The sequence below is a fragment of the Ammodytes marinus genome (assembly GCF_949987685.1).
Source record: "Ammodytes marinus genome assembly, chromosome: 14".
Lineage (NCBI taxonomy): Eukaryota > Metazoa > Chordata > Actinopteri > Uranoscopiformes > Ammodytidae > Ammodytes > Ammodytes marinus.
The window spans coordinates 29,218,917-29,243,666 of record NC_137218.1 but is presented as its reverse complement, the minus strand read 5'-3'; positions in this window follow the sequence as shown (position 1 = coordinate 29,243,666).

Sequence of the window (24,750 nt, the reverse complement as noted above, 5' to 3'; positions counted from 1 at the left end):
TGCCTCCAATAAGAAGTGGCGGGAAATCAGGGTCAAAGTTGAGGCCACAAAACATTAGAAGGCAGAGATATAAATATTAGTCAGATAGGGGATATGCAGACTTTGAGGGAGACATCTCAAGATCAATGCAGTGGCCCTCAGGGTTTTTTTCTTAAAGCATTCCCCTCAACCCTGCCCCACCTTCAGCCCTCCTCTCTTTAACGGTACCAGCCTTTATCTCATCCATCTCATCTGCTCCAGTGCTGTGAACCCAACTGCCGGCTCAGGAATCCACCTTTCTCCTGTAGACTGTACACTATAGGAGATAGGATTATTCCAGAAAAACTTGTTTGTCATTCTGTAACCTTTTCGAGACACTTATAGTAACTTCAAATACAGCAAAGTGAGGCTGCAAGGGGATCATTTAACTGAATGATGGCTGAGATGTTCTTTCAACTCATAATTAGTTTTGATCAATAAGGCACTCTTCACTAGCCTGGGAATCCAGACCTGCCGCTGGCAAATTAAATTTACTGCGCCTGTTGGTCTGGACACTCTCCATTTAAGCTCATTAAATATGTCAAAAAATCCTGAGCTACCAATCAAATCATTCTTTCTGATATGGGCGGTCCAGAGCCCTATGTATGGTGCTCTGGGGCGGACGTAACCGGATGATGATTTAACAGTTAACCCCACTGTTAGCTAAACGAACGGGGCTTAATACGTCACCTTGTGCATCGCTCTGATTGGTTGTAGTGCTATCCAACTGCGTGCAGTGGCATTTGAAATGCACGAGTAGGAGCCGCCCCTTGAGTTGGGAATTACTATTGATCGTGGCCAGACTCTCAAGATATGGGTCTGGATTTCCAGGCTGATTCTTCCCTAGATTTGATAGAAACAGAATATACATTTCTCTCCAGCATCACAGCACTCGTCATATATCATCCAATATATTTACACACTGTAAATTAATTATCATATTTATTATTTTCAATCCAACCCAAGCAGGAAGTGGACCAGCTCACCACACATGCCCTTTCCTCAGGTGTCCTCTATAACCTTCATTAAAATATTATATATAAAATGTCTGAACTCACATTCAGACTGCACATTACTCCTGCTTGATAGCAAAGGGGTAAAGAATGACTCTCTCCTGGTTGAAGTAGCAGTCAGCTTTAATGTCCCTGCTGCTGCACGGTCCATACAGCAACCTGAGCCTCTCTGTTGCATTATCTACCTGCCCATACAAGTAGATCTAAGTTAAGTACATTTACCATAATGACTCTGCCATCCACTGATGTGAGAATATGTCAGTGGACACCGGTGGTAGTGAACTAGCACCAGCTGGCTGCAGCCATGCAGAGAACATGATACGTCTGTACAGTAACTATGACATATGGAAACAAAGTTGAAAATGAGCAAAGTGTTCCTTTAATCTAAAATGAGTTACCTTCTGCAGCAGGACAAATAAGCACATTCACTGATGTTTCTGTAGCCAGCTTCTACACTACATTTGTCATTCAGCTCTAAAGCAGGAACATTGGGTGTATATTGAGCGTTGTAGCTAGACTAATGGACAAGCAATCTGCACTGCAACCACTTGAATTGCTCTCCTCATTAGACTCTAATCAGACTTTAATATGGCTCAGTGTTGTTCTACAGCGCATGTGTGACTTATGTGTGACTAGTTAGTTAATCAGTGTACACTTACTTTAATGTACTCTTGATAGATTGAAGTGATTTCGCCCCTTGCTCCACCGCTTGCGATCCCAACGTCATTAGACATTAATGTTATGATAACCAGGACACAATCCTCAGAATGGCAAAGGCCAGGGGAACATTTGATTAAATACATCAATCTCTATTTAGGGGGCCATATATGGAGTATAGGCTTCATACATAAAGACAAAACCTGCTGCACTGCTGGTACAAATTAAAGTGACGTTTATCCTTCTTATCACTGGAACAGACTTTGTTGTCACATAAATAATGCTTGGAATATTTATGGGGCGTACGAGTGAATTTTAAACTTTGAAAAATGACATTCCTCAGCCAGTAAATTCATGATGTGTTACGTGACATTTTTTCTTATCACGCCTGAATACAAACCTGGCAACAGCTGCATGGCCTGCTGTGTGCACTATTTCTGATTCAGCCTTTAAAAACTGAAAAGTATATATTTGGGTAGGCCACAACCAACCCATCTTTTCTCTTTGCACTTTCTGTCGTCACGTGCCGTCTGCACCTCTCACTGTCACACAGTCAGTCTGCTTTCCCTCAGCAAAGCCTAATATTTTGTAGGAAATTCCTGATAAACTATTCAGCCCAACCATTGTTACACAAAAACTATAATATTGCCTGTTGGCGTTGCCTTTCGTAGCTTATCTCTTCCTTCCCCTCCCTGCTGCTGGTTTACCACACTACCTTGGGAGTCCAATGGGACAACAACAAAGCTGGAGGCAGTGCGTTATCAGAAGCCTGACACCGCCCACCTACCTACTTCCGCTCAATTTTCATTTCCCTTCAGTAGTCAGTCTGGGTCCGCGGTATATTTGCGGGTTTTCTTTTTTACCGGTCCAATCAGCGAACAGAGGGAGTGGCTGAGAGCAATGATGTTGAGGTTGTGCGCCAGTTTCAGTTGTAGTCAGAAGCCGGCACATGACGTCACGGCCAAACGTTATGTGATTACTTGGCAGATCCAGAGTGGCACTGAGCAGATCCAATAGTTTTAAACCTCAACAGACACCCGCCTTCAAGTGTCAATTGAGCGATTCCAGACCTTCAGTACAAATGAAATGAAGTACGATGGTCTGGTAGGACCAGGCTATGTGGATTGTGCATGTCTTTACTAAAGTTGACAGCGATCCACCCACTGGTGGATCTTTACAGTGTGGATCAGGACAGGGAAAGGGTTGCCGTGTGACCAAACATCCAAACAGACAGCTATGGGAACATTCCTATATATGCTGCATCAAAGTTTGGGCGCTTTTGCAGACTTTTTGTTGTCAAAGTATTTTTTTGTTTGAACTGAACCTACAATAATGAACAGCCAAGGGAAAATGCTAAATATTTCCAGAACTGAGCAATCTCCAAAAAATACAGTCATTAAAGTAACACTATATCAGGCATCTTTAACCAAAACTACAGAAACGTAATAACACCTTAAAAGGACTTGTTATGTGCTTCCTTACGCTCAATCAGGATAATACAGTATAATATGTCTTTGATACTGTGTCTGATTTCAGTGTTCAACCGGTAATAAGAGCAGTGCTAATGGCGTAATATCACCGTTTATTAGAGCAAGAGGGTGGCTATCCATTTCAAGGGCCACTAATGGACTTCTGGTGTGACAGAAGAAGCAGAGGAATGTTCCAGGTCTCCTTTTACAAACAGGAGACAGAAATACACAGCCAGTGAACAATAGATCTGCTGACAGCTATGGTCTGTGGGCTTTGTAGGAAATTAAAATATTTCTATTGCACATGCATGTGAGGGAATACACCTCCAGAAAGGGCTTGTGCTCACATTTTACAATCAGTTGAAAGCTGTTAGTGTGCTTTTTCATTTAGCACACTAACAGCTTTCTGTTAGTGTGTTACTTTTTTTATCTGCGTGTTCCTTCTTTATCCACACAACAGTACAACCTTAGTTTCATGACACGGTAAACAAGGAAACTGATTCTCACTGCTGTGTGTACAGGATCGTATGCCTCAGAAATGTCTTCACCTTACACTTCATTTTACATTCATAATCGCATCTTAGTTACAATATACAACTACAATTATGTTTGGCTCACCATCAACAACAACCTGTCAATACCTTCTAAATACTACACAGGCTGCTGGAAAGGTATTTTTATTCTTGTCTGGACTGAGGTGTGTTCTATGCTGTACATTTTTCAAAACCCGCCGAGAGGAACTTGTTATTTTTGATACTCGGCTATGTAAATACAACTTGACTTGAATTCTCTGGGAAGTTAGGGGCCAGCAGTTAATAATGTGTACTCTACAGGTAATTTGTAGGCTGATTTCAGTGTTTTTAAATTACTATTTTTAGACCAGCATTCAGTATTTTGCCAGTAGATCTTTGAAACTGCATTTTGGCCTTTATTTTGGAATAAAAATTGCTACTTTCCTGAAATTTCCTAGAGATTTTAAAAGAAGTTTCAGGAAAGAAAGATATGTCTTTATGTAGATAAATAAATGCTATACTAAAAGGCTAATGTGTATGACATTGATATACAGACCAGTTCCAATAATTAACCCATTGGTTAACTAGGGAATGGTCTGATTTTACTATAACTTTCCAAAACATAATTTGACAGCTTGCTCAATAAGTAAAACAAACATTTTATTAATGTCTGTGGGCAGTTTGGGGGATTTCTAGAATCCTGTTTGGATTTGATTCTGCTTTCCAGATTATATTAAATCAAACTTTAAAGATACAGGATAGTGAAACTCTTAATGGAAGTTGCTGCTCCCAGGAAGCTTCAGAAGCCCTGTCATACTTCATGACACAAACCTGCCTTTCCCTATTTAGAGCAGAATATTATTAGACCTGAATAACAACATTTGTTTCTCCAGAGGAAGTGGGCTGGGGAAGGTCAGAGTGGTTGCGGCTATTTGTCAGTGCTGCTGCAGAGCTGGAGCTCTGGAGCAGATTTCTGGAAGGCTCTTCAAAACAGAGGCCTGCCATGTTTCTTCCCCCCGTTGAAAAAGTAGACCGTGAGGCCCACTAGAATAACACGGGATGCCTGGAGTGAAAATAATCCTCCTCATATCACACAATAGGGGAGTATGTTGATTTTGTCTCCAGCACAGCTCTAAAAAATGTGCAGATTGATAAGAACCCTGCCCCCTTTATCACCAAGAAACAAGGATAGAGGATATAGAGAGCAGGCGTACCGAGCTATCCATCTGACCTGCTGGCAGTCATGCCTCTTGTTGCATTCATCACACATGTGGAGAGAGGTAACTGAAACCATACCCAATGGTCATCATTATATACACCAGACACAACTGACATGTTGTTCTGGCAACTAACAACTGTGCATACAGTGTTATTGGAACAATGTTTAACAGTGTATTACATTATAATGATAATGATGTGTTAGTAGCCATACTTATTCTGTCCGCATTCAAGGACAGATGATTTATCTTCAAGGTCTTTTTGTGTGTTAATTTAAGGGATTATTTTGGGTGAACATTTTTTGTATTGAAAATGAACAATGGCTAAAAGTAACATTTCATCAAAATAGGACTATTTTCTTTCAAAATGGACCAAATTACAGTAATACAGATTTTACTAAGGATTCATATTGCAAAAAAGTAAAACACATATTTGCCGCAATTCAACATCTACTTTACTCATGTCTTGAATTACTTTTATAAACCGTAATAGGCCATAACCCTTAATTCAAATGTGACCAATGTGCCATTTTACCTTTACCATACTTTGCATTCTTTGGCCTGTTAATTAGAGCTATGTTTAAGGTCACTGTTAGAGGGGGCAGTGGGACCGTTTTCCACTAAGGCTTGGTTTGATGGGCAGTACATGTTCAGTCTACTATACACAACTTAAGTTATGGTCTAACTACTTTTTCTTTTACTCCTATTATCAACAATGGAACAGTGGAAACACTGAAGAACACAATGTCAAACAAATAACATCAGTATCAATGCAGGAACACATGCAATGGGGAAAACGGGGGAATGTGAGGCATCGGGTAATGTGAGACACCCCCTGTATCTAGGCAATGGAACACATTTTTGGTCATGTGAGATATATGTTTTTAAGCCCCTCTAATTTCCACTCGGCCATGAAAGAGAGGGCCTCATGGTGATGTTGTAAGCATGTTTTTTTTCACAAAAATGTCTTTTTTGCATGTAAAAGTAAATTTTCTTGCTGTCAACTTAATCTATTGTTGTGCCAAAGCAAATTGATTCAGGTAGAAAAACTTATATCATACATGTTGATGAACTACCAACATATGAAACCATGTGATGATAAAAACTGAAGAATAGCCTGAATTGCTGAGAGAGGTAGTTTTTTCTCAAATTGTGGCAGTGGGGTAAAGTGAGACAAATGCTGTGGGGTAAAATGAGACAGTGTCTATGCCCTCTTTTAATGAATCCATTATATTTGAGGTAGCAAGGAGACTAGTTTGAATAAGACAAAAGACAATGTGGGCTGGAGGTGGGGGTTGATCGTTGAAGGGGTGTCAGCAAGGGCATGGTTTGGCATGTACTGGAGAGTGACCTTTAACATCAATAGACTCTAAGTAATATGTCTTTATTCAATGAATGATCCCAATAAAAAAAAATGCAGAAAAATATTAATCAAAGACTGAAAAGATGGAAAAAGACAGCTGGGTCTAGTCCTGTGTTCTGAGTCCCAGGCTGTTCTAGCTGGTTCTGATTGTCCTTTGCTCTGACCCCCAGACACTAGCTGGGTCCTGTGTTCTGACCCTCAGACTGTGTTTTAATCTTACTGGTTCTATCTGTCATTTGAATGTTAATTATTGAATATGAATTATATGTTGTATTTGATCAGAGTTACTTTCAAGTGTTTAGAAAAATGTTTTGCTTAATTGACCAAACCCCATGATTCTGTTACTCGTCCGACATTAGTTTTGGAATATTTGGTTTTCAAGCTAGCTGTCAGGATTCTAACTGTTACAACATGTGTTGTTATGGTAGTTTCAGAGTGGAAAAAGTAAGTGGATCAGTTTACCCCCTTGATTTCTCTGGTCTGTCTCAGTTTACCCCAAAAGTGAAAAAGACAACTTTTTTTTAAATAATCATATTTTCACTGCCCTTTGTCTTGAATAAATTCTGCTAATGCCCATTTCTAGGAAACATCCTGAATTAATGGGTAATGTGTAAATTTGACTGATAAATAATTTTAGCTCGCTTAGAGAGGAACAAATGTAAAAGTGTCTCACATTACCCCGTTCTCCCTATATACTTTTTTAAAAGTTTTTTTTTGGCATTTTCAAGCTTTAAAGGTCCAGGGGTCGGATTCGAACTCGAGACCACTGCAACGAGGCCTGAGCCAATATGGTACGCGCTCTATGCACTACGCCACCGGAGCACCCCAATGATTATATACTTTAAACCGATAGAATATAAACCACTACATTGCTATTCTTTTGAGGTCGAATCTTTTGTTCCAAATTAGAAATAACACTTATTAACAGCAGGAACATCAGCATCTCTTAGCAGAGGGCTTCCAGATAACAAGCTCAGCAAGATCATCTTCACAAAACTGTTCTATCACGTGTCATGGAAACTAATAGAAAGTCTTAAAACATTATCCCCTTTTACACAGAGATTGCGGCATATTGACGGAACAACATCACTCCAATATGCCGGCTTTGCTTGCTTCTGTGTTATTTACACAGAACCAAGCAACGCCGGCCTGCTGGCGCATCAGTAGCTCCTTTTACACAGCGTTCTGGAAATGAAAGAGGTGCTTGTAAACAGCGTCAGGTGTGACGTAAACATTTAGCGCCGCGCCGGTCAGCTAACAACAACACTGGCAGGTGAATTGAGAGCAGATGAGTGCTGGAGCTTGCAGTAAGAGGGCCGTATTTTACTGTCCCCACGATGTGCCAGTTGATCTCGCTACGCGCTGAGTCCAACATCACTGGGACTGTTAACCAAACTGACAAAATCAATCCGCTTCACCTCTGTGTCTGTGTGTGTGTGTGTGTGTGTGTTTGTGGCTTAGCCTAGCCTAGCGTGCGGCCGCTTGTCGCTCCGTCTGTAGAACTGCGGACTCTCTCTCCACTCGCATGTCTTAAGGCCTTGGCATACCGGGCGCGTTTTATTCGTGCGATTAATCCGTTAATTAACGAACGTATACAGAGTCATTACAAGCTTCCACACCAGCGCCGTCATTTCGCATCGCGAATTTGCGGTTTTTATTTTTTCGAACTGAGTTTGATTTTTCTGGGACGTCGCTTCTAAAGTGAGACGCGACAAAATTCACATTTCAAAACATTCGCTTTTACGTTGCGTTTATTCGCGTCGCGCCCGGTGTGCAAAGGCCTTTAGGGCCCGTGTCCACCTAACGCCTTTTTCCAGCGTTAAAACGCTGGCTGTGCGCTCGGGAGTGTGTCTACTGAGCGTTTTTTTCGACCGCTTTTTTCAAGCGTTTTATGAGCTGGGAGAGAGAGTGCTGTGTACGGGGGAGAAAAAATGCTGATCGTCACCTGTCAGTCAGACCTATGATCAACACTGGTTTAACTGTTTAGGCTTGCTGTTTTCTATTTAAATCGTTACATTTTAATATGAGTAGTCTTATGAAACAGAGAATACTTTCCACCATCCTCTGTTTGGATGAGGAGTTATCGCGGCTCCTGCAAACACACACGGAGCAAGTTGTAGGCTGACGTGTGCGCATGAAATGATCCGTAGGAGATAAAAAATACAGCGAATCAAGTGTTCGCCTGATCTGCTCCTACAAACGGGCTCTCCTCCCTCTGTTCTGGTCATTTTAAGTCACTATTTTCGTACAGTTTCGGGGAAACAGAGACGGAAAAAGAAGTTTCTCTTCCGTCTTCTTTGTTGCCAAGGCGACGAGTCCCGACGATCTACTATCTGATTGGCCCTTTGAAAAAAGCGGCGGTGACGTCCCCATCGCCTTTCTGAAAAGTTGAACTTTTTTCAACTTGCAAATCTCGAAGCGGCCGCACAAAAAGGCAAAAACGCTCGGAAAAAGCGCCTTTTCCCGAGGCGGCCGCTACTCGTTGGGAATCAATTGAAAAAAGGCGCTTGCGGTGGGAAAAAGGACGCTTGTCGCCACGTCTGTAGAACGGTAGTGCGTCTCTCTCCACTCGCATGTCATTGAAAATGTAGCCTATTACCAGACACGTCAAAAGCCTCCCTTCTGAAAAGGCCATGATGGCGAGAGTATATTTTATTAGTAAAGGCCACTATTATAGGGTAACTGCACCCCCTGTTTGAGCTTACTGCACGATTTTGAAAAATGCATTCAGACCATGTATTCTGAATCCTGCTTTAGAACTCTGTTTTTTAAACATTCCCGACGGCCGACATTCGGGAGGGAGGGGGGCGCGCGGTGTCTTTGAAGGCGGCGGGCTAGCTGAGTATATGGCACTAGCAGCCACTACTCAGGAGAGTATGTACCTTGTACAACTACTTAAAGGAATAGACAGCAGCAACCAGCATGTACCAGTAAAGGTATACGAGGACAACCAGGGGGCGATAGCTTTATCAAAGAACCCAGTATGTCGACAGAGAAGCAAACATGTAGATATAAAGTATCACTTTATAAGGTCTGCACACACAGAAGGGAAAATAGCTATAGAATACTGCCCTACTGCAGACATGGTAGCTGATATCCTTACCAAACCAGTGGTGAAGGCTAAGCTTGACAAGTTCAAGAGGTATTTGTTTGGAGAGTGAAGTGTACTGCCAGATGAAAAGTTTTATTTTGTTATTAACACTGTCAATAAGCCAAATAATTATTTTGGAGTTCTGTACATTTGTGTTTTACTATTAGAGAGAGCTATACACATGTCTTTGAGTGGGAGTGTTGAGCATAATACTGAATGGTGCAAAGCCATGTTAAATAGCCTACTCAGGGATGTCATTACGTCAGCGTGCGTGCCTGCGTGCACTGCTAATGTCACGTGAGCATGCGCAGAATAAACGGTCAGTTAAATCCGGATCCCAGACCAAAGTGATGATGGCGGCTGTGTGTTTTCTCTCAGTGAATATTAGCCACTAGATGGTGTTAGCTAGCCACTTTGGATGACTGTAACTACGCGATAGACTGCTGCAAGAATGTCTAACGTAACACTGCCCTTATTCTTACAGGCCGCATGGAGTGAGTAGTGGATAATATAAAGTGATTGTGTGGAACTACTTAAAGGTTCAGTAAGCGGAATGGTCAGTTTAGCTAACTTCCTGTCAGTGACTGCAGTTAGCAGTCCCCTCCCCCGTCCCACGTCACAACATTAATGCACTGCGGTCTTCAAGCAGCGTTATCTAGCATCATCTCAGATCCATAAGTGTGATTAAAAACCATCAAAAAAGACATTGGGAAGGATTTTTACCTGCTCCGCCATTGTAGGTCCATGCACATTCACCCATCTGTCACTCTGCACATGCACCGGCAGTGAGACGGGTGTCGGTTTGTAGCGTTCTCTCTTCTGATTGGTTATCAGTAGTGGGATCCCCGAAAAGTTTATTTGCCGAGCGAGTGACTGAGAGATCGGCTTTATAAAACGTGCACACTATATAAGTGATCACTGTACGAATAAAGAGCGATTCAACATTTATATTAACATAAATAAATTGTTTACTTCACCTTTAAGTTATGCATTAACTATTACATAGTTTTGTTTTTGTTTTTTTAGTAACTACATAGTTATACATTACCTACTACATAGTTTTTTTAGTAACTACTACTAAATCGTTTTTGTTGTTGTAACTACTACATAGTTATGCATTAACTACTGCATAGTTTTCTTAGTTTTTTTAGTAACTACTACATAGCATCACCTTTGTAGTAGTTACTAAAAAAAGGAAAAAAAACTATGTAGAGTAGGTAATGCATAACTATGTAGTGTTACTAAAATGTTGTGTTCCTTATTTTAAAGTGTAACCAACATTATTATAACAGATAGACGTGTAGAAAGAAAAGCACAAAAACAAGACCCAATCAATATCGAACCAGCATTTTCCCTTAATAGCAAGAGTAGAATGAATTCTTTCCTCAGGGTTCAACAGAAAATAAAACCATCTGTGTGAGTTTGACTGAAAGAATCAAAATCATTAAAAACACTTGTTTTGCTCACCTCCTCAACGTCTAGCCCTGGCTATAAGCAGCCCACACACACACAGCCACTGGAGCTACTGAAGCAAGTAACAATGAAGCTTTTGATAAGCAGATCAGAAATGTGTTTGTTCCTTTTAGCACTATGAAAATATGGAGGACATGTTAAGCGTCCAGCTCCGTGGATAAAGTTTCATCAGGGTTTCAGGCTCCACATTTGGCTCCCTGAACAGGGTTTTAAGGCCGAGGTGAATTGCTGGAATCCCTCCCAGAATGACGCCTGACCTCAGACCTGCCAAAAGCTCAAAGACCAGAGCCTATTTGTAGCAAATTAAGTTGACATGCTGATGCCTTTTGCTGAAAGTTTTGACCACCAGATACATATCTTAAACCAGTTTTGATGGCAGTTGGATAACACTGTCCATGAACATGGCTTTAATATATTAGTGGTGAGAATGTGTATGCGGGCTAGCACAGAGCAGGCAGGAGGGACACATCTCCAATGTTTGAAGGCCAGGACACACCGGTCCGACTGCCGACCGTCGCCAGAAAATGGAGTCTGCCGATGCAGGCAGCTCCATTCTCCCCGACGCGGTCAAAAAAAATGCGAAGAACACACCTAGCCGACTACCGACTTGCCGTATATTCTGCGCTTGCACTGGATGACATTAAGTAGCTGTTATCATAACTAAGGCTGTCATTATAATGGAGAGAATGCATACTGCAGACACACACACCTGTGGCCGCTCCTCGCCCAAACTACCTCGACTATTTCTGAAAACATGTGAAAACGTCATGCACGGACAATCTAATGCTGTGTGCTGATTGTGTTTAGCCTACATAACTATCTGAACATTCTCCGATTCTATCGATAGTTCCTAAATCATGTTTGACAAAAGTGAAACTAATATCTGCTGCGCTGCCGTGGCAGAGCAGAGACGGGCAAGCCCTCCACCAATCATCGGCTGAAAGACTGGCCGACGCCGATTACACATGTTGAAACGGCTGAAAAAAAGCCCGACGACATCACCGAACACACCAAACAGATTTGTGTCCCCGCCCCCTCCAGACTCTCCGACCATGTCCGACGGCCGATTATCGGGCCGGTGTGTCCTGGCCTTTAGGCGAAGCAGCAATGTTGAGGAATTTCACAGGAGGAATTTTCTTTTTTTCCACAGAAGAAAGCTGTGAACCTCTGATGCATCCAGGCGGCTCCAGGCAGTCTGCCCTACCTGCAGGCCCAGGCCTCTCCATGGGAAGAAGCTCCCCTCCTAAACGCAACACTCTACAGGCTCTGCTTCACACACTTCCCCTTCCTCTCTGCTCTCTCACTTCCTCTCTCTCCTTTGTGTAACCGCACTGAGAGACAATGAACATCAGATGTGTGAAATTTGCCGCTGGGTTCTGAAGTCCTGGCTGCACCTGTGATGTATAAACTGAGGCGATTACACACATGACAACATAATTAGCACAGAGAGCATCGTCAATTCAACAGCCTTGAAGACTTCCTCATATAATGCCTTGGTAATTCAGAGATTATCAGTGACAATGGCCATGTGTGTCCCATTATGGAATGAATGAGATTGCTCAGCTAAGATGTGGTTATGGTCTTGGTTTGAGTCCAAATAAGATCTTTTTTATCCAATGCCAACATTTAGAATTAAACAGGACACCTGGGATGGAACCAACTCAAAATCTAAATAAAAAGGGAGTTCAGTGAATTAACAAGTTAAGTACAGTTTTATTAATTTACCGTTATTTAACCAGGCAGGTCTTTAAGAACAAATTCTTATTTACAAAGATGGCCTGACAAAAGAGAAAAGCCTTTTGAGGGGAGGGGGACGTGGGCTGAAAAGAAAGGTCAAGTTAAATGTTAAAAGGACAAACAGCACACACCCAGTTCATCAAGACACTGCGAAGACAGTACGAGACAAAGAGTAGCAGAAACACACACAGTGCAGCACAGTTAAAAGACAGCAGCGGGTTGAACAAGCTATGGTTGAGAGACATGAATGAATTTAAATAGCAATTTATCTGCAGTTAATCGTTAAAACACAGCAATATCAAGATTCCGGAAATATCCATTGTGATTCCGAGTCATGGGAAAATCCAGGAGATGTGCAGTGGGTGCACCTGAGCCGGGGCCTAGTTAGCCTGCGTCATCCTCATCCTTGGCCTCGAGTGATAAAGGAGACGGTGCTGCTGGAGACCCCGCAGGGGCTAGTGCGGAAGACCTCAAGCATGAGTTGCTTTCTTCCTTGCGTGCGGACTTTGTTGACATGATGAAAACGGAGGTGAGGGAAGTGTTGGAGATTGAAATGGCAACAATTAGACGTGCGATTAGGACCAGCTTTGATGATTTTAAAACGGCTATCACTGCAGAATTAGCCACACTGCACAGTTGCATGAGCAACGCTGACGTCTTGAAGCGGGAGGTGAAAAGGCTTGGGACCCTGACTGATTCGTTGCAAAACCAATGTGAAGATCTACCCTGCGTTCCGAATCGCATACTTTCTACTATATAGTATATAGAAAAAAGATTTAGTATGTTCCGATTCTTGTGGACAGATTTAGGATGGTTAGAAGAACCCGGATGTCCTACTTCATCCAAGATTGTTAGTGTTGAAAACAGCATCCTATTTGGGCGATTCTGACCCACAATCCAGTGCGCACGTGAAGTGACGTCACATCGACGAAACCTCCATATGAAAACAAACAGGGATGCGACGGATATAAAAGCAAGAGGCAAGATCAAGGCACAATGTTATGATGAAATAAAAGAGTAAAAGTATGTCCCAATAGTATGCCTACTGCATCCTAACTAGATTTGTTTTATTGTCGGATGTAGTATGTAGAATAGAAAAAAGAAAGAGTATGCGATTCGGAACGCAGGGCTAGAATCTAGATCCAGAAGGGGGTCTACATAGGGATTTTGGACTCTCTCAATATTTTTGTTGTATGTGTCTTCATATGGAAAAGATTAAACATGAGGCCTTTAAATCATCTAGAGTCAAGCCACTTAATTCCATTGTATATCTTTGATAAATATGACATCACTTCAGGCTCTATTAGGCTCATCAGCTGCAATATTAAAGGGATCCATCATCCAATTAAGCGCAGCCGTGTGTTTAGTCATCTAAAATCACTAGGTTCAGATATGATTTTTCTATAAGAGACCCACCTCCGTACTAATGAGCACACCAGACTTGAGAGAGGATGGGTTGGACAGATATTTTGTTCCAAATACGGTGATAGATCCAGAGGTGCTGCAATACTAATTAGAAAGGGAATTCCTTTTGTACCGACTTCTGTAATTGCGGATGACAATGGGAGATATGTTATTGTTGCTGGCAAACTTTTTGGGTCCCAAATTGTTTTAGCTAATGTATATGGTCGTAATTGGGACAACCCACAGTTTTTTACCCGTTTTATAACTAAGCTACCAGATCTCCATACACACTATCTGGTTTTGGGCCCAGACCCAGGCCTAGACAAGTCCAGACGCAGACTCAATAGTGAAACATCCAAATCCAGTAAGGTTCTTCTGTCATTTATTGATTCATATAGACTTACAGATCCATGGAGGCATATAAATCCTACAGCTATACAATACTCATTTTTCTCGCCAGTCCACCGTTCTTACTCACAAATAGATTTGTTCTTGGGTGATAACGGCTCCCTTCCATTAGTCTCAAACTGTAAGTAAAACAGTATTGTTATCTCTGACCATTGCCCAGTTCAATTAGATATGCATTTCCAAAAAAGTGTAACACCTCAACATTTGGCAGTTAGATCCTTTGCTCCTGTCAAGTAATACATTTATCAAGTTTATAAATGCCTAAATGTATGATTTTCTAGAAATTAATTCGAGGTACCCGGGTATGTCACCTACTATAATTCGGGAATCCCTCAAAGCCTATTTTAGAGGCCAAATTATTTCTTATTCAGCTTTCGAGAAATGGAATCGCACAAAACGTCTCTCAGAACTATCTACTCAAATAGCAGAAACAGACAAGAAATGTATATCTGACCCTACACCTGAACTATATAAGAAGCGGCTGCTGCTACTGACTAAGTTTGACAACTTATCGATCAGGCATACCAAACAGCTTTTTTTTCAAATCACTGCAAATATTTTACAAACTTAAACAAACAGCTGCAAACAGAGCTATCCCTGAGATCCGTCTGACACGACTTCTACACAACCCCCTGACACTCGGGGGCAGACCCTTAGCTATCAGATTGGACCTTTCAACACCGACTTTTATAGATATCCTCATACTTTTTTACCAGATTAATCTTCATATTAAGAGAAATACTTTTAGTATTACACTTTGTCTAAACATTTAAATAAAATATGCAAATGAGGCAATATTTAATTAAATATGCATAGCCCATATAAACCCTTTATTAGAGGTCCTGGATACGATTTGTATCCACTTCATTTAGCGAAGAATACCTCAACTGTTATAGACTAATATGACCCCAGTGAACAACATGGGATGTGTGAGAAAATCTCTATCCGGGACGAGTACATACAGTACGTAATAGGTTGAATGTTTTTTAGCCATTTTCATTATAGGGGAAGGTGGGGTGATTTGTGCGTTTTGGAAGTTGCAAAACCCCTTGTTTCTAGAAAACCGTGGAAGAAATTGGAAATGTGACCACATATTTAAGAAGAGCCATCCATTTGACTCATCCTGTAAAGAAGGGAGACACAAGGAATAAGATATAAGCACATTTAAGCTCAAAAAACTGTGTTTTGCCTTTCAAAGTAAAATTTCCATGATCAAGGTTTTTTGATTATTGTGTCTGAACAATTATAGACACGTTTGAAAACATTTGACACATGTTTTAGTGCTTTGGTATGCTACACTTTGAGTCTATATAGTTAGCACAATGTCAACCCTAAATTGCTGCATCATGCCTATTATCCAAAATTCTGGGGATGGGGTGATTTGTGCGCAAGGGCCTGGGTGAGTTATAAGTAAGTAAGTAAGTAAAATGTATTTATAAAAGCACATTTATGACAGTTTGCACTGTCCAAAGTGCTGTACATAGTGCATTCAGTAGGTAAACAATGAAGGTACAATAACAATAACCAAAATAAAAGACGTAAAGCCCATACATCCACATAAACACAGATAGTAGTGCAGAGGTAAGATAGTTAATGGGGAGGAAACACCAGGGTGTACATATGGGTTTTGAGCCTTGATTTAAAGGCAGAAATGTAGGGGGAATCACATTTGTCAGGTGGCAGTTGGTTCCACAAGCACGGAGCAACTAGTGCAAAGTACATTTCTGAGAGTTGTGCCAGTGGCATGGCTGTATACGCTGGTCACCAAAAGAAAGTGATTGTCTACAGTAGCTCAGAAGAGAGTGACATCTCAATTCCACTTAACGACACCACTGATGAGAGTTCAGATGGCCAGAAAGATGATGATGGTGACTTTGTCATTGTGACACAATGACGCACAAATCACCCCACGTAGTGGGGTGATTTGTGCGTCAAGACAACTTTTTTTCCGAAAGCTATATTTCTTAAACAGTTTATTCCAGATCCAAAGTTTTTATTGCCAGGGATGCACAACATCCTGAACTATATGTACATATTTGAGTTGGAGACATAACTGTCAAGGCCTCACTTTAAAATCACTTTGAGTAAAAAGTTGCACAAATCACCCCACCTTCCCCTATATCAAATCAGAATGTTTACACTCTTCTATGACCTTATAATCATTGTCATTGTGAACATTGTGATCCCCTCAGAAAATCTGTAACTTCAAAGGTTTATATGTACGCATATTTAATGAGATATTGGCTAATTTGCATATTTTATTAAATACTTTCGCCCCGGATAGAGATTGTGGCACACATCCCACGTTGTTCAATCGGGTCATATTAGTCTATACCAGTTGAGATATTCTCCAAATCGCATCCAGGACTTCTACTAAAGAGTTTAGGCTACGCATATTTAATCAGATATTGCCTCATTTGCATATTGTGTTACATTTTTTAGACACATTGTAAAACAAAAAGCATTTCTCTTAATATGAAGATTAATCTTGTAAAAAGTATGAGGATATCTATAAAGGGAAAAAAAGTCCCATTCACCACGTAGTGTGATACTAGTGTAACCTGTTGTGGTCATTTTCAGGACTTTCGTCCCGGGTAGATTTTGTCACACATCCCATGTTGTTCACTAGGGTCATATTAGTCTATAACAGTTGAGATATTCTCCGCTAAATGAAGCGCATACAAATCTTACCCAGGACCTAGACTACTTGCGAAAAGTCACCCTCCTTCGGAAGGAATATCTTAGAAATGTGGGAACATAGGGCTGACCCCGATTACACACCCCACACCGGAGGTTGGTGTCAATCTCATCCGCTTTGCAAGTATTTGATTATAAACCAATTATGCATATGAATGTGTGTAGCAAATGTATTTGTTGTATAGACATTTCACCTCAACCCAACAAATGTTTTGTCAACCTCATTGTTGTGCTCGAGGAAACAGCCAGTAGTCTACAGGCTTAATCCTCTGAGGAACATTTCACGTGGCCTAGACGTTCACAACAAACTTCTTGCAATATTTTTATTTCATTTTGCAGCGTAGAGTTTCTTATTATGGAGGATCCTGGGATTGCCTTCAGAACAACATAAATCTGTTCAAACATCCTTCGGGTTTATCACCAGCTATCTATCCTTCACAGAAACGGATGGATGCTCTGTGGTTCAAATGTTATGACACTGCCAACACGTGAGAGGCCTCAACTGGGGCTACATGTAGTCCAGAGTGGTCCACCAACTGACAGATTGGGATAAAAACATGCTATTGGCTTTAACTAAAATGCTAACATTAGAGACAACTTTAAAACATATTATAAAAGTTGTGTCACTGTAATATTCATTGTCTTGAGCCCCATCATATTTATCAGTGAATCACTGCCAATACATTATCACTCCAAACCTTTTCAGCACTAACACAAATTGTATTTCAATTAAATTAATTAAAGAATTTAAGCAGCACCAACACTTACATAAACTTGAATTTCCTATTTGTCAGTGCTCTTCAGCGACCAGAAAAATACATGAATAAGAACTACTTGATGTTCAGATGCTGAATAGAAATAATTAAGATCCACCCATTTACTTCAATTATGCTATTATTATATAGTTTTTTCAAAATGGTGCAAAATAAGACTCATTTTCAATCATTAAAAAGTGGGTAATTCCATTCACAAAACAATTTAGGACTATATTTAAGGTTGGGGGGAGGGGAGGGACTTGGTCAGAAGTGGAGCAAAACTATTCTGAAAAAATTGTCCAAAAATAGTTCCATTATGTGTAAACACAAGCAGACACCTATGGTATTTCTGTTTACGCTTTTCAGTGTGTTCTCTTCAGCCTCCATGCACTGGTATGTAATCCTCCAGAGGCTCAGCAGGACACCTTTGGTATTGGTGAAGACTTTCTGCCTGTGTTCTAGTCACGAGATCAGGGCCATGAGCCTGTGCATGGCTGGAGCTCATAGGCACACAGAGAAAGACATGAGCAGAATACATGATGTTATCTACTTCAAAACGTGTACTGTATACACACTACACATGAAGCACAATGGCTACTGTACAAAAGCAAAACCATCATCCGGCAAAAATCTAATCTTTCCTACAGTGCTGTGATATGCCTTTTCTTATTGTGTGGCCTTGTTTGCTGTAGGGGGGACTGTTGTTAAGGCCCATTGTGTGTTTGGGGAGTATTCCCCTCTTCGTCTGTCCTATGGCAGGTGTCAATTACGTCATTCAAACTTTCTAAAGGTAATTATAGAACGGTCCAATGTCTTGAAGCATTACTTTACCACCGAATCCTCATACAAGCACGGTGACATCAGTTCTCGACAATCGGTTTTCATTTCACATGCTTCATAATGAAACAGTCATGGTCATTATATATATTATATTATATTTTATCCAGAAGTCAGCACTCGCAGCACTCCAATCCCAATATTGATATTGCTGTAATGAAATCAGCTGGACACCGCTGCATTTCATAAGGCTGTGTGCAACTGGAGCAAGTGGGGAGAATAAGTCAGTCCCATAAAAGTCTGAGTTTTCTGAGTGCTTTGGACAGGTTTGGGCTCTCGCTGAAGAAAAACACAACACTGGGAGTGTCAGAGGAGAGCCAGGTTTTACAGCCGCAAAATTGGGGAGAGGCAGATAGTCTTGTTTCTGAGATGACTTAAACAGCTGAGCTGGGTCACAGCACTATGTGGACCAGGATCAGGATCCACCAGGGCCTGGACTCAGCTCACAGACATGACACCAGAGCTGCTGCTGTCTCCCTCCACGGTTGTAAAGCAGTCCCCTAATGCCTGCAGAATGACTACAATCCAGCTATATAGAGTTATAGTGGCAGTATGAGGTCTCAAGTCGCTAATGAATGAAAAACTACTTGGTGTTGACTTTGAACTAAATAGTTGAACACTGGCTATGGCTGATATCTGAGTCCTTCTATATCCTGTGGCCTTAATGTGGGGCATTTATGTCAGGACACAGCGTGATACATCCAACACAAAGTCAATGAATTACCAAAAGAAAAGGAAAAGGAAAAAAAAACTACAACCAGGAGTTGGTAAGTTAAGCTGTGTAGGCTACATCACAAGTGACAATTACAGTAAAAAGTTCATGATGAAACAAAGTGTGACAGGAAAGTAGAGAGGAGCAGAAGTTGGTCACCGGACTGACTCAGTGCAGTAACATGGGACAACTAGATTGGATTAAGACATATACCGAACTTTCCACTCGAACGGACCGCGTCACTTGTCTGAGTATACATGGCCTTTCAAATATCCGATAAATGGCCAGTGCATAGCTGACTCCGCTATGCTAGGTGGCGCTGTGGCCCTTTCAACAAGTGGTTATAGAGCCACGTCCGGTTCCTTTCCGGCAACAACAATACTATTTATTACGTCGTCTCCTTCCACTTCCTTGTGAAATCCTCCGCAGGGATTCTCGAGCAAGCGCAGAATGCAAACTCCGATATGCGATCCTGTATACATGCAGAGAGAATGCCGACTATGAACGAGTTATCAAGGTGTTCTTATCCGACTTTGCTTGTCTGTTAATGTGCCGATTTGTGTGCGAAATAGATCGGATAAAGGTGTTTATATGCATTTTACAAGTCCTGTTGAAGTCTTATTTGTTTATTTACCCGATTATGAATCTGCATGTAAACGCACTGAGTATCAGTCATACAGAAACATCGATCTAAAGTTTGCTAACGTTATCAAACATAAGATAGCATGCTACTTGTCACACCCAGGGGAGGAAGACGTATTTGGATCCTTTACTTGAGATTAAGTGGCAATACCATACTGCAAATATGCCACCTTAGTACAAATCCTCCATTCAAACCTTAAGAAGAGTAGGCTAAAGGCTGTTACATACTCCGCGAGAAGAAAGAACAAAGTTCTCGGTGACAGAGCTGAGAGAAGAAAATTACGTCATTTTCTTCTCACAGCTCTTGTTTAGCTGTTCTTGCAGCTTGTTCTCGACACATCACCCGGGCCGAACTTTCTTCTCGCAGCTTGTCCGAGAACTATTCTGTGATTGGTCAGTCTGAAGTCAATGAGGAAAGCGAAGTGAAATCAGCTGGCGCTACTGAGTCAATTACCATGGTAACAATGCGCCGCGGTGAGTAGTTCGGCAGTTGAGTTCTCGTGAAGTATGTAATGTCAGACCAGAAAGAACTTCTCGCAGCTCTGTCACCGAGAACTTTGTTCTTTCTTCTCACGGAGTATGTAACAGCCTTTAGTACAGGGGTGTCCAAACTTTTTTCACTGAGGGCCACATACAGAAAAATCTACGAAGGGCCGGGCCACTTTGCAAAAATAACACATTTATCAGGACATGTAGCTGCTCTGATGTTTAGTTTCATAGTGTCTTCGTAAATTGTAATCCTTCTTCACGGCAACACTTTCCTTGCACATTAAACAGACACATTTCCCCTCTTGTTTATATGCCAACGATACACCCAGTGTTTTCTGCCTTTGCGTCCAATGTCCAGCAGGGTGAAAATAGTATCCAGCCGAGGTCCCGACCCTCCTAGGAGGGTCCGGGGGTATGCCCCCCCGGGAGATTTTTTTAAGTTTTTAAAGTGAAATGCATGAATCTGGTGCACTTTGAGAGGGAAATTAAGAGGCTAAATCTGAAGAATTTTGTATGAAAAAAAAAAATGGAGACACTGTGTCAGATGAATTATAAGCTATTGGAGAAGGACAAATATATTTTCCATAATAATATTAATTTAAAATAAAATATTATTCAGGGTCCTCTGGGATGGGCTTGTTGCTCTTTTTCTTTTATGGGACATATTTCTCAGTAATATAATGAGTGCATTTAAATTATTTAAAAATTAAAAGCACCATATTACATTATATTTTTTAAATGTGCCACGGGCCAATCAATCAGTGTTTGACACCCCTGCACTAGTGGGTTAACTAAGAAATGCAAAAAAAAAAAAACATTTAAAAAAAAAAAAAAAATTCAAAGGGCCATATTACATTATATTTTTTAAATCGGCCGCGGGCCAATAAAAAGCGGGGGCCGTAGTTCGGACACCCCTGCTTTAGTATTATCAGCAAATTGTAGTAGCCTATCAGAAGTAAGATACTCATTAGGCTGAAAAATGCTCTCTGTCAGTGTTAAACTATGTTTTTTCTTAGCAGTAGAATCAACAACTAAAACATTTCTAGGGCTCTTGGATTTTTCTGAGCTCCTGTGCCAGTGTTGTTTGTAAACGCTGCCATACTGAGAAATACAGAGAGTTTTGAGGAGCTGATAGGCTTAATCAGCTTTGTGTCGACACGTTTGGCAATGGCTTGAATGTAACTGACATTCATTTATATGAAAAAGTTATGCACTATAGCTTTAATACTGTGGATTGTTATGCTTGTTATAATTCAAACCCACCAAATTTGGAAACATATGGTTCTTACTGAACAGGAAGGGTATGTCTAACTTTAATCTGAAATGTAACAGGTAATTTACGGTAAATTGTCAGACAAATGCAGTGGAGTAAAAAGTACAATATTACCCTCTGTAGTAGAGTAAAAAAAACCTTGCATAAAATGGAAGTACTCATGTTAAGTGCAAGTACCTAAACATTTGTACAATGATAGGATTACATTGCATAAGTAACACCCACTAATGATGAGCAGGGATCTAGTGTATGACGAAGACAGTCCATGACAAGGGTATAGAGTATCAGCGAGACATGGACATGTTGAATGACTTTGACCTGGGACTGACGTTGTGTCAGACGATACGCCTGTTGTGTAAATGAGGTGCTGACGGACGGCAGCTCCTCCTCCCTCTGAACACTGTGATCCTACTCATCACGACTTACTCTTATCACAGCACGCTCATCACGACTACATGAATTGGACAATTTGGCCTGTGACTATTTAGACCAATAATCAGAGTGAATCAAGACACCTCTATGGGGGTAAAGAGTCCATTCATCACTGTCACACAAACACATACACAGGCACACTTCGAGGTGTTAAGCTCAGAGGTCCGGCCTTTAGACAGCCAGCGGTTTGCTGTGTATTTTGTGAGGTGCCTGTGACGATGAACAGTACAGACTATACATTGAACTCTTTAAACTGAGCACTCGGCTCAAACATATGAAGATGGCTTTGTGAGTAAGGGAATGAGGCCTGCTTACCGTCACTCTCAACGCCTCGCCTCTTGTTCCCACAGACTCTAAACTACAATAATAACCTGCACACTATCAAAGTTTCAAGTCGTGCACCTGTGCAAGGGCACAAGCACTGACACACTGCACAGTGTGAGTGAGGCCGGCCTTCCACCATGGCACTAATGTCCCGTCTCTCGCGGATAGAAATGTCATTCCCAGAAGGCCGAGCGTTGAGGCCTGCTGACACCTGTAGGGGCTTAGCTGTGAGAGCAGAGTCTGCACAATGACAGTAGCTTATAGGATCCAGGAAACTGCTTAATATCAATCTGGAAACAGAAAGATTCAGCAAACGTGTACTCTGCATTATTCAAATTCCTAATGGGAAAGACTCAAACAAGTGATTCCAAAAGCTTTATTGACAATATGGTGATAAACAACCAAGGAGAGATGTGAAGAACAAGCTCAGAGAACGCTTCAAATGCTTTCAGTTGCTGGTTTCCTTAATGTGAAATGATTGATACATAACATCAAGCCCTGACAACAGTGGCAGTTCTACCAGCAGAAAATGGTTGGATTTGACTCAGCTAAGGGCATAATGAGGCAAAGGAATGCCAAAGGGCTTATTTCATTAGAAAAGGGATTACTTCCAAGCACTGAAGGCACCGTAGGGTCACATGTGAAAGCACATGTGTACATTTAGGCTAAGGTCTGGGGCTTCAGGGCCAATGAAGGGAGAGAGCATTATGTCCAACTGACTGAAGACACTCTAGTTAGTGAGCAAATAATAATGGGGTGTAAAGGGAACCTTGCCATTGGACTGCGAGTCTTATAAAAAAAAAAAATCCATACAAAAGTATATACAGTATACATGGTCACTTACTGAACTGTAGAGTAGTTTATGGAAATGAATAATCTTATGCTGGCTAGAGTGCAACATTTTTAAAGAGACAGAGACATAGCTCAAGCACAGGGCTTAAGACATTTTTCACTATGATGATCTGAATTCAGTGCAATATTTTCCAATTTTATTCCCCATGATAAATTTCAGGGGTGCAAGGTGCAGCATGTGTCTGAAACCTAAACACTGGATCTGACAAAATAATTATCCACGTCTACAATATTTATCACATATATTATGATATAAAATGAGATGTTTCAAGGGATATTAAAAAATAAAAAATAAAGTGTGAAAGATGTTTAGCCTGTATCTGCTAGACAAATGTATTTCAGGCCGTTGGTTTGAGTCTCCCCCGTCAAATGACCTGGATCCAGCAGTATTATGATCCAACCAATAAACATATCAGCAGGAAAGTCACAGGTGAGTTTTTAATGATGAATTGACTGTGGGCAGGTGGAGCTTATACTATACGAGCAACATGGAACGGACATGCTAGATGTTATTAGCAGCACCTGTGCTTTTCCTGATGTAACAAGTGATCATGACTGTCAATTGTTTCACTAGTACACAGAGCAGAGCTGAAAATTGAAATTATACTATTATAACTATTTATATCAATAACTGATTACTTTATTTTTGAGGCATTAATATTGCACTTTGAACTTCTTGAATTGTTTTGCGTCTCTGTTTTATATTACTGGCATAGTACACTCTGTTTTATCATTATTTCCTAAAATTTTTTAGCCTGGAAATCCAGACCTGCTGCTGCACTCAAATCTTTTATTAGCAAGAAAGAAGAATGTTCTTTTTTGCCGACCAACCACGGCAAAAGTTTAATTACTACCTACTGCCTACCTACTTCCGCTCAATTTTCATTTTCCTTCAGTAGTCAGTCTGGGCCTGTAGTAAATTCGTAGGTTTTCTCCGGCCAGATTTTTGACGGTCCAATCAGCAAATGGAAGGAGTGGCTCAGAAGCCGGCACATGACATAAGTCATGACCAAACGGTATGTGATTGGTTGGCAGATCCAGAGTGGGAATTGGCAGATCCAATAGTTTTAAACTTCAACAGACACCCGCCTTCAAGTGAGTTAACGTTGAGCAATTGAGCGATTCCAGACCTTCTGTACAAATTAAATGAAGTACGATGGTCTGGTAGGACCAGGCTAGACAACAGTTGTTCAGAAGATTAAATAAAGATACATCTGAATTTAATTTTTTTATGTTAATAATCTTCTTCTTTTTTCCCAGTTTGAGTAGACTTCCTTTAGTCATTTTGTTGTTGAAACCTGAGTTTGAGCGCGGCCAGTGGAGGAACTCTATGGAAGCTGTTGTCCAGTCACACACCTTGGTCAAGACTGTCTCA